Source organism: Babylonia areolata, chromosome 18 (assembly GCF_041734735.1).
Source record: "Babylonia areolata isolate BAREFJ2019XMU chromosome 18, ASM4173473v1, whole genome shotgun sequence".
NCBI lineage: Eukaryota > Metazoa > Mollusca > Gastropoda > Neogastropoda > Buccinidae > Babylonia > Babylonia areolata.
In genome coordinates, this window is record NC_134893.1 from 50,545,477 (window position 1) to 50,555,476 (window position 10,000).

General features: G+C 41.9%; 1 protein-coding gene across 1 annotated transcript in view; it reads left to right on the forward strand.

Annotated features, from left to right (window-relative positions):
* The window catches only part of LOC143292273 (speract receptor-like), a 434,645-nt gene that overhangs the window by 341,535 nt on the left and 83,110 nt on the right, over positions 1-10,000 (forward strand). The gene's annotated exons all lie outside the window — the stretch shown is intronic.

Consider the following 10,000-nt stretch of genomic DNA (forward strand, 5'->3'; position numbering starts at 1 on the left):
TGTGAAGAGAGAGAGAGAGAGAGAGAGAGAGAGAGAGAGAGAGAGAGAGAGAGAGAAGACAAGACTTTTTGTTTTAGGCTAGCGATTAAGTACTGGTATGTTTCAAAAATCAAAGGACTTTGCTGAGTAAACTATTCGTATTCGTATTCTCACAATTTTTTTTTTCTCTTTTTTCACTCTGGTCTTTTCCCAGAATACTCTGTCAGTATTACCATTCATGTTTACTTTTCCCTGTTTCTCGTGAAAGTCCCCAACTGTCTTCTCTGTCAAGTTTGACTCCCTTTGTCTGTCTCTGTCTCTGTCTGTCTCTTTTGCTCTGTCTGTTCGCAAGTTTAAATCTGTCTGCTTGACAGTTGACTAGATGGAACCTTTTCCCTGTTCAGTCGACCACGAACCTGTATGTACACGTCTGTGGAAAACAACAACAACAACAACAACAAACAAACAAAAAAAACGACAACAAAAAACAAAAAAACAAAACAACAACAACAACAAACAAAAACGACAAAAAACAAAAACAAAACAACAACAATAGCAACAGCAACAAAATCTCATTTCCTAATTTCTTTTTCATTCTGTTCTTGGGCCACCATCCCATATTGTTTCCAGGCAATCTAATTCCGCCTTCACGACAAAGTAAAAAAAGGTGTATTTTATTCATACTGTTTAGCAATATTCAGATTTATGCATTGTAAACAAAAATTGAATGGATAAAAATATTTTGAAGGTTAATAAAAAAATAAATAAAAAAAATTAGTAAAAAAGATATTCCTAAAATACCCATTAGCATATACTTCCTCCAATAAACTCACATTTTCAGATCAATATCGGTTGAGACTGGGGGATAGTAATCGAGGAACGAGGCAGACACACTTCGGTCCACTTTAGACTGGAGGAAAATACACACGTGTGTGTGTGTGTATGTGTGTGTGTGTGTGTGTGTGTGTGTGTGTTGTGTGTGTGTGTGTGTTTGCGTGTGTGTGTGTGTGTGTGTGTGTGTGTGTGTGTGTGTGTGTGTGTGTGTGTTTGTGTGTTGTGTGTGTGTGTGTGTGTGTGTGTGTGTGTGTGTGTGTGTGTGTGTGTGTGTAGTCTTGGAAAGGGAGGGAGGGCATTTCGGACTGATAAATCTGCTGAAGTACAGCATCGACAATTCGTACTTTTTATCTCTATTGTCTCTGGTATATCAGTCTGTGTCTTCCCTTTGTATGTCTTTGTATGTCTTCAAGCCTTTAACATCTTTTTTACCTCTCTTGCAGGAAGGTGGCAGAATGGTTAACACGCTCATCTGCCAATACAGAGAGTCCGTGAGGGTCTGGGTTCAAATCTCGCTCTCACCCTTTTTCTCACCTCAAGTTTGACTTTTCCACAAACCTATGGCTGTCTCTCGGCACTTTCCGTTTCTCCTCGTCCATCTCTCTGGATTTTCTGTTCTTTGTCGCTTCCCGCTGGACTGTCGATCTGAGAGTCCCGGGTTCGAATCACGGTGACGGCGCCCGGTGGGTAAAGGGTGGAGATTTTTACGATCTCCCAGGTCAACATATGTGCAGACCTGCTAGTGCCTGAACCCCCTTCGTGTGTATATGCAAGCAGAAGATCAAATACGCACGTTAAAGATCCTGTAATCCATGTCAGCGTTCGGTGGGTTATGGAAACAAGAACATACCCAGCATGCACACCCCCGAAAACGGAGTATGGCTGCCTACATGGCGGGGTAAAAACGGTCATACACGTAAAAGCCCACTCGTGTGCATACGAGTGAACGCAGAAGAAGAAGAATCTTCCCGCTCATTTTCACAGTTGTGGAGTTCTACGACTTATCCATTGGCTTGCGCCCTTGATAGGCTCATGTCTTTTAAGTGCTGGGGTCTATCTCCCGAGTCGAGTCCTCTTTAACCAGACCGTCCCCCTTTTTTTCTTTTTAACCTTCAGTCCGTGAAGGTTCTCAGACAGGCGATCCATGTGGTAATCCCCCCAGTGAGTCAAGGGAATGGGAAAGGGAGGATCCATTCCCATAGGCCCTTCATCCTCTACAGTGGGTCTGGAGTCGTTTGGTCCGGTCTTCGTCAAGTCTTCCACTTCCCTCCTCAGACTAGTTGCTCTTTGGGGGCGGGGGGGTGGGGGGGGGATTTTTTATTCTCCGCTCTCTCTCTCTCTCTCTCTCCCTCCCTCTCTCTCTGTTTCTCTCTTTCTTTCTTTCTTTCTCCCCCTCTCTCTCTGTGTTTCCCTCTCTGCTTCTCTCTCTTTCTTTCTCTCTCCCTCCCCCTATCTCTCCCTCCCCTCTCTCTCTCTCCCTCCCTCCTCTCTCTCTCTCTCTCTCTTCTCTCTATGTATCTCTCTCACACACTCCGACTCTCTGCCCCCTCTCTCTCTCTTTCTCTTCATTCATCTCAATGGCTTTTATTTCTTTTATCTGTCGCTTCCCACTTCCTGTGACAGTTGTGGAGTCTCACGACGCGTTGCCTTGCGCCAGTAATAGGGTCATGTCGTTCAGTGTTTTGGGGGGTCTTAGACACTCCTCTTTAACCCTCACCTCCCCCACCCCACCCACCTTTATATACATCCCCCCAGTCTGAGAAGGTTCTCAGACTGTGTTCCGTGTTCTGTAGTCTCCCAGTGGATCAGGGAATGGGGGGCAAGGCGGGGGTGGAAGGGGAGGGTCCATTTCCTCAGTGGGCCGTGAGTCGTTCAGTCTGGTCTTCATGAAGTCTCCACTTTCCTCTTCAAACTGGTTGGTTGGTCTTTTGGGTTGTTTTTTTTAATTCTCTGCTCTCCCTCTCTCTCTCTCTCTCTCTCTCTCGATTTCAGAGATTTTCTTTTATCAACTGGAACCCGAGAAGATTTTCAAAAGCAAAGAAATGCAGTAAATAACATGAAACGTTTAGCGAAAAAGAAATATTTTCAAAAGTTGATCACTTCTAAGTCTGATAGTAAGTCTTTGTGGAAAGCCATAAATCAGTTGAAAAATAAGAATAGAGCCACACAAATTACATCACTCACAGACATATCCACAGATAGACTTAACTCACATTTCTGTAACATAGCTACTTCAATTATAAAATCAGACAAATCAAACCTTAACTCTTTAGATGCTCTGTTAAAATTCTGTCAATCAAAAAATATTTCATCCACATTAGATATTCCTTTGATATGTGTACATGAAGTTTATAATGCTCTGACCCATTTAAAACAAACTAGTACAAGAGGTCTTGATGGCATAGACGGAAAAATATTAAAACTCTCAGCTCCTATAATAGCAGAATCCCTCACATACATATATAATTTAAGTATTACAAAAAATAAGATTCCCAAAACGCTCAAAACTGCTAAAGTTATTCCTATATATAAGAATGGTGATCGATCTGAACCATCAAACTACAGACCAATTTCTATTTTGCCAATATTATCAAAACCCCTGGAAAATCATATAAATAAACATATTCTTAAGCATTTTAATAATTTTGACTTGTTCCATCCAAACCAGTCTGGATTTAGAGCTAATCACTCATGTCATTCTGCACTAACAAATTTAGTAGATCAATGGCTCACTAACATTAATAATAACGAAATTACTGGAGCCCTTGTTGTCGACTTTATGAAGGCTTTTGATGTGATTGATCATTCTCTCCTCCTGAAAAAACTAAAGATTTATGGTTTGTCTTTGAATACATTAGAACTTATCTCATCTTTTCTCTCTGAAAGAAAACAACTTGTGTCCACAAATGGTTCAAAATCAATGTTATTACCAATTAACTATGGTGTACCTCAAGGTTCTGTTTTGGGACCTATCTTATTTTCTGCATATATTAATGACCTACCCTTATCTATCAAGACACCATGTGAAATGTTTGCTGATGACACCACCATTCATACTAGTCATACTAACCTATGTATCGTATCTCTTTCTCTTCAGGAAAGTATTGACCAATTGATTGAATGGTCCGAACTAAACCACATGTGTCTCCATCCTAAAAAAACAAAATTCCTAATAATCACAACAAGACAAAAACGTCAAAATATATCCATAAACTGTTCGCCTATTTTCATCAAAGGTGACAAGATTGAAGAAGTTGACCACCATAAAATCCTTGGCATCACTATCGATAATAATTTGTCATGGTCACATCATATTTCTCTGTTATGCAAACAGGTATCAAAAAATATCTATCAACTGTCTAGAATCAAACATTTTTTGGATCTTCACTGCCGAAAACTATTTGTCAGTACTTATATAGAATCACACATTAACTATGCTTCGACAGTGTGGGATTCGGCGAGTGACAGTATTATAAAACCTCTATTGAGTCTGCATAGAAGAGCTGTAAAATTGATTCTTTTAAAATCTTCATCATTGACTGTATCTGATTATAAAGCTCTCGATATCCTCCCACTGAAAACAAAACTTCTATTTAACAAAGGTCTACTTATGTTCAAAATCATGTCTGGATTTGCTCCCCCCTGGCTGAAGAATAAATTTGTAATCAACACTCATCGTCATCTTCATAAAGTTATGGTACCACTTCCAAGGATCGATCTTTTTAAATCTAGTCTGTCTTATTCAGGGGGCTGTTTATGGAATGAATTATTATCCTGCCTCAATGTAAACACTGTAAAAAGCATCCCTAACTTTAAAAATATATATCGTGCACATTTATTGAAAAACATGTGATTATGTGACACATATCAATTATAAACAAAAAATCATGTATAGATTGTCAATATATATACGCCTCTCTCCTCCCCTGTCAGTCTCTATGTCTCTCCACTGTCACTGTCACTATATCTGTCTGTTGTCAGCCTCCCCTGCCTTCTTTACTCTTCCTCTTGTCCATTCTTCCTTCCGCTCTCCACCACGCCCCTACCCTATTGTCCTCGTTGTTATTCATCTATCGCGATATTGTATTGTACATACGTTCTATGTTATGTTTGCACATGCTTATGCAATTTTGACGTTGATGTTGTGAATTGACTCTCGCTTTTTTTTTTTTTTTTTTTTTTTTTTTTTACTTTGTTGCTTTTTTTCCAATTATTATTCATGCCCAGAGGGCTGGATGTAAAAAAGTACTTTGTGCTTACTCCTTTACCCTCGTAAAATAAAATTTCGTTCGTTCGTTCGTTCGTTCTCTCTCTCTGTGTTGAGTTCTCTCTCCATCTCTCTTTTACACACACACACACACACAGACACACACGGGCGCGCGCACGCTTACACACATACACACACACACACACACACACACACACACACACACACACACACACACACACACACACACATGCCTGGAAGATATCGGGATGGCCTGTGTCTGTCTGTGTGTCTGTCTTTCATTATATTTCCTTCTATCCCCCTCTCCCTCCTTTTCCCTCTGCTCTGTCATTCTTTCTCTACCCCCCCCCCCCTCCACTCCTCCTGTTTCCTTTCATTCTCCCTTTGTCTCTCTCTCTCTCCCTTCTCTCTCTGTCTCTCTCTCCCCCTCTCTCTGTCACTCTGTCCCCCGCTCTCTCCCTCTCCCTCCTCTCTCTCTGTCTCTCTCTCTCACACAGTCCGACTCTCTGCCTCTGTTTCCCTCTTTCTCTTCATTCATCTCAATGGCTTTTATTTCTTTTATCTGTCGCTTCCCACTTCCTGTGACAGTTGTGGAGTCTCACGACGCGTTGCCTTGCACCAGTAATAGGGTCATGTCATTCAGTGTTTTTTTTTTGGGGGGGGGGGGTCTTAGACACTCCTCTTTAACCCTCACCTCCCCCACCCCACCCTCCTTTATATACATCCCCCCAGTCTGAGAAGGTTCTCAGTCTGTGTTCCGTGTTCTGTAGTCTCCCAGTGGATCAGGGAATGGGGGGCAAGGCGGGGGTGGAAGGGAAGGGGTGGGGGTCCATTTCCTCAGGTCCTGTAGCCTACAGTGGGCCGTGAGTCGTTCAGTCCGGTCTTCGTGAAGTCTCCACTTTCCTCTTCAAACTGGTTGGTTGGTCTTTTGGGTTTCTTTTTTTATTCTCTGTTCTCTCTCTCTCTCTCTCTCTCTCTCTCTCTCTCTCTCTCTCTCTCTCTCTCTCTCTCTCTCTCTCTCTCTCTCTCTCTCTCTGTTGAGTTCTCTCTCCATCTCTCTTTTACACACACACTCACACACACACACACACACACATGAATGACTGGAAGATATGGGGATGGTCTGTGTCTGTCTGTCTTTCATTATCTTTCCTTCTGTCCCCCTCTCCCTCCTTTTCCCTCTGCTCTGTCATTCTCTCTCCCCCCCCCAACTGTAATTTCCTTTTATTCTCCTTCTGTCTCTCCCTTCTCTCTCTGTCTCTCTCTTCCTCTCTCTCTCCCCTCTCTCTGTCACTCTCTCGCTCCATCTCTCCCTCCTCTCTCTCTCTTTCTCAAGGCGGGGATGGAAAGGGAGGGGTGGAGGTCCATTTCCTCAGGTCCTGCAGCCTACAGTGGGCCGTGAGTCGTTCAGTCCGGTCTTCGTGAAGTCCACTCCACTTTCCCCCTCTCTCGGACTGGTTGTGGTCATTGAGCTGGATGATGATGATAATGATAAAGATAAAAATAATGATAAAGAAATAACAACAACAACACACAATTAGAATAAGAATAATGATATTCTATTATTATTATTATTTCAACTATTATCATTATCATTGTTATCATCATTATTATTAGTAGTAGTAAACTGGTTTATCATTAGTGTTATTGCTGTTGTAGTTATTAGTATTAGTATTATAATCATTATTATTATTATTGTTATTATCATCATCATCATCATCATCATCATTTTATATGCTCCGTTCTCATAAAATGAGATGACTTGAAGAGATCGGGATGGAGGGAAATGTGTGGGTTTGTGTCTCCCTTTCTCTTTATCTGTCTCTTTCTCTCTCTCTCTCTGTGTGTGTGTGTGTGTGTGTGTGTGTGTGTGTGTGTGTGTGTGTGTGTGTGTGTGTGTGTGTGTGTCTGTATCTATGCCTCTGTCTCCCTCTCTTTGGCTCCCTCTTTGTCTGCATGTCCTTCTCTTTATCTGGATATCTGTATCTCTGCGCATGATTTTGTCATCTGTTTTTCTGTATGTAATTATACATATTACAAAACTGTCAAACAGCATCAAGCCAGATGTCCTAGGAAGACCCCCACCCCCCCCACCCCCCTTCCCCTTTCATTTCGAACGATGAAACTTTCACAACACTGAGTCAAGCACTGAACAACTTTGACCTCAATGGCGAAAGCCAGTTGGACGTTAAACTGACAGATAAAAGAAATAAAACCCATCGAGATGAATGAAGAGAAAGAGAGAGAAAGGCAGAGAGTTGGAGTGCATGAGAGAGATACAGAGAGAGAAAGTGGAGTGATGGCCTAGAGGTAACGCGTCCGCCTAGGAAGCGAGAGAATCTGAGCGCGCTGGTTCGAATCACGGCACAGCCCCCGAAATTTTCTCCCCCTCCACTAGGCCTTGAGTGGTGGCCTGGACGCTAGTCATTCGGATGAGACGATAAACCGAGGTCCCGTGTGCAGCATGTACTTAGCGCACGTAAAAGAACCCACGGTAACAAAAGGGTTGTTCCTGGCAAAATTCTGTAAAAAAAAATCCACTTCAATAGGAAAAACAAATAAAACTGCACACAGGAAAAAAATACAAAAAAAATGGGTGGCGCTGTAGTATGGCGACGCGCTCTCCCTGGGGAGAGCAGCTCGAATTTCACACAGAGAAATCTGTTGTGATAAAAAGAAATACAAATACAAATATTTTCGTTCTTGTTTGTTGGCTTGTATTTCTCCCAACGTTTCACTTTTCCATACATTTTGATGTGCGTGCATATTTTTCTTTGTGTATTTCTTTTTTTTTCTATATCTGTTTCTCTCTCTGTCTGTCTGTCCATCTGATGGTCAGACTCATGATTATGACTTGTCTGCGTATCTGTTTTACCGGTCTCAGTTAGTGTGTGAATCTTTCTTGACTGGCGGAGTTCAGTTTAACTAACGTCCAACTGGCTTTCGCCATTGAGGTCAAAGTTGTTCAGTGCTTGAGTCAGTGTTGTGAAAGTTTCATTGTTCGAGATGAAAGGGGAGGGGTGGGGGTGGGGGTGGGGGGTGGGGGGCGTCTTCCTAGGAGATCTGGCTTGATGCTGTTTGACAGTTTTGTAGTGACAATTCAGTTTCCCTCTCATTTGATCAGGAAGCGCGTTCTGTCCATTTTCATTTTGATTTCCAAGACAGCACCACTTAGTCTTTGGCCAAATGCCCGTTTGCAACCGCCGGGCCGTTTCTGATCCACCCCCGTTCAAGGAATGGACAGTTTGGTCACTTCTGTATTGACCCTTCTCTTCTGAGGTGACTGGGTCATTAGGGAGAAAGGAGTATCTCTGTCTCTCTCTTTCTCGTCGTGTCTGTGGCCGTCCGTCTGTCCATCTGTCTGTCTGTCTGTCTGTATGTATGTATGTATGTATTTTCTCTTTGTGTGTCGTACTGTCTCCCTCTGTCTATCTGTTTCTATTTCTCTGTCTGTGGCCGTCCGTCTGTCCATCTGTCTGTCTGTCTGTCTTTGTCTGTCTGTCTGTATGTATGTATGTATATATTTATTTATTTATGTGTGTTATGTGTGTGTGTGTGCGTGTGTGTGTGTGTGTGTGTGTGTGTGTGTGTGTGTGTGTGTCTGTCTCTTTCACACATACACACGCTCTCTCTCTCTCTCTCCCTCTCTCTCTCTCTCTCTCTCTCTCTCTCTCTCTCTCTCTCTCTCGATGCCTAAAATCTTTATCCTTGAGAAATAAAGTTTTTGAATCTCTCTCTCTCTCCACATGTGGACTAATTTTCGTGTGTGTGTGCTAATGGGCTAATCACGGTGTTTGCATGAACAGTCAGAATGACCTGTTCAATTCCGCTATCGCCCCCTGTCTCTTTCTATCTCTCTATCTTCGCTTCCTTTCTCTCTCTACCCTCCCTTTCTCTATTAAAATAGGTTAGTTACAAATGCAGGTGACTTTATTCCTTTAAGGATGTTTCTCAGGAAACTACTTATCATTTGGTACTGATAAATGGCACACTGTTAACTTCGCACGACAGGTTAAAAGTAAGTGGATTGAAACATTGTAAACGGTGGTTCTTCAGCGAAATCTCCTGGAATGATTTGTCCATCGTATAGAAATGGTTCAGAAAATGAATTGCATTTTCTGTTTCAGCGCACTGCCTATGCAGATAAACCAGGGAAGAAGACAAATTTGACTGCAGGATTCTTCAAGACCAAAAAAACAACTAAAGTTTATAAAAACCTTTTCGGTGGTAGATGAATCCAAGACAATCCAAGTGATAAAAGTGTTGTAAATCTGCTTTCTATACATAAACGAAATCGTAATTAAAAGTGTTGCTAAATCTATTGCAGAAGCAATGAACATCAGAAAAAAACAAGATAAATTGACCAGCTCCAGATTTCAAGATGATAAAAAAAATGGCATTAGTGTGAATACGTGTGGAGGTGGGGTGTGTGTGTGTGTGTGTGTGTGTGTGTGTGTGTGTGTGTGGTGAGAGAGAGAGAGAGAGAGAGAGAGAGAGAGAGTGAGTGAGTTAACATAAATACAAAAACCTTCATAGTTTAGGTTGGTATTTTGATTTGTTTACAACAATTGATAGTGAAATTGTCACTCCCCCCCCCCCCCCTTGTCTAGGGGGCTTTGATACTGAATGAACAATAAAAAAAGTGTTAGAATCTTTCCACCACCCCACCCCTCCGACCGCCCCCTCCCCACTCCCTCACCTTTCTCTCTAGAATGCCACCCAATCTAACATATATACCTTCACCACGAAATCCGGTCATACATCAGCTTAGCCACCCTACTTTTGTTTGTTTGTTTTTGTTTTTGTTTTTTTGGTTGTTGATTTTTTGTCTGTTTGTTTTGTGCATATTTTTGATTTCATTTTATCTGCATCCAGCCGTACTCAAGCCACCATTCACTCATGTTAAAAAAAAGTCTTGAAGGTCTCATAGCCTTTTTAGACCACAATAATGGAAATCAA